Raw genomic sequence first — 1,505 nt, 5'->3', positions numbered from 1 at the left:
GCCGGGATCTCACGCTCTCTGGAACTGTTTAATTCATCCATCCACTGCACCTGCTGTTCTGACATCAGCATCCGAGAATAGTGTCCCGTACTGGGACATGGTCTGGGATCTCCCGCTCCATGGAACTGTGTTCTGATTATTTCCTTCATCCACTGCACCTGCTTTTCTGACATCAGCATCCGAGAATAGTGTCCCGTACTGGGACATGGTCTGGGATCTCCCGCTCCATGGAACTTCGTATTCATCCGTCCACTGCACCTGCTGTTCTGACATCAGCATCCGAGAATAGTGTCCCGTACTGGGACATGGTCAGGGATCTCCCGCTGTCTGGAACTGTGTATTCATCCATCCGCTGCACCTGCTGTTCTGCCATCAGTGTCCGTGAACAGTGCTTCTTCATCGGATATCAGCCGGGATCTCACGCTCTCTGGAACTGTTTATTTCATCCATCCACTGCACCTGCTGTTCTGACATCAGCATCCGAGACTAGTGTCCCGTACTGGGACATGGTCTCGCATATCCCGCTCTCTGGAACTATGTTCTGATTATTTCCTTCATCCACTGCACCTGCTGTTCTGCCATCAGTGTCCGACAACAGCGCTTCATCATCGGATAACTGCCGTGAAATACCGCTCTCTGGATCTGCTCTGTTCTGGCAGGTAATCAGGGAGATTTTAAGTAGATGAGTGTCCGGGAATAGTGGGCCGTTCTGCGACTTGGTCTGGGATATCACGCTCTCTGGAACTATGTTCTGTTTATTTCCTTCATCCAGTGCACCTGCTGTTCTGCCATCAGTGTCCGACAATAGCGCGCCGTTCTGGGACTTGGTCTGGGATATCCCGCTCTCTGGAACTATGTTCTGTTTATTTCCTTCATCCAGTGCACCTGCTGTTCTGCCATCAGTGTCCGACAATAGCGCTTCATCATCGGATATCTGTCGTGAAATACCGCTCTCTGGAACTGTGTATTAGTCCGTCCGCTGCACCTGCTGTTCTGACATCAGCATCCGAGAATAGTGTCCCGTACAGGGACATGGTCTGGTCTCTGCCGCTCTCTGGAACTCTGTATTCATCCATGCGTTACACCTGCTGTTCTGACATCAGCATCCGAGAATGGTGTGCCGTTCTGGGACATGGTCTGGTCTCTGCCGCTCTCTGGAACTCTGTATTCATCCATGCGTTACACCTGCTGTTCTGACATCAGCATCCGAGAATAGTGTCCCGTTCTGGGACATGGTCTGGGTTCTGCCGCTCTATGGAACTGTGTGTTCATCCGTCCACTGCACCTGCTGTTCTGCCATCAGCATCCGAGAATAGTGCCCCGTACTGGGACATCAGCCAGGACGCACCGCCGTCATCTCGTTCGTTCGCTCAGTCATCCATCCACGAAAGCTACCGATCAGCCACAGTGCCCGGAATGATGCCTCCTGCCGGGGTAGCGTCCGCTTGCTCCCCGACAGCCAGTTCTGCATGAGGCTCCGGTTCTTCCACCCCCGCCACTGTCCG

This window comes from Gasterosteus aculeatus, unplaced genomic scaffold, assembly GCF_964276395.1.
Source record: "Gasterosteus aculeatus unplaced genomic scaffold, fGasAcu3.hap1.1 HAP1_SCAFFOLD_28, whole genome shotgun sequence".
In the NCBI taxonomy this organism is placed as follows: Eukaryota; Metazoa; Chordata; class Actinopteri; order Perciformes; family Gasterosteidae; genus Gasterosteus; species Gasterosteus aculeatus.
Note: the sequence above shows the minus strand (reverse complement) of the source record.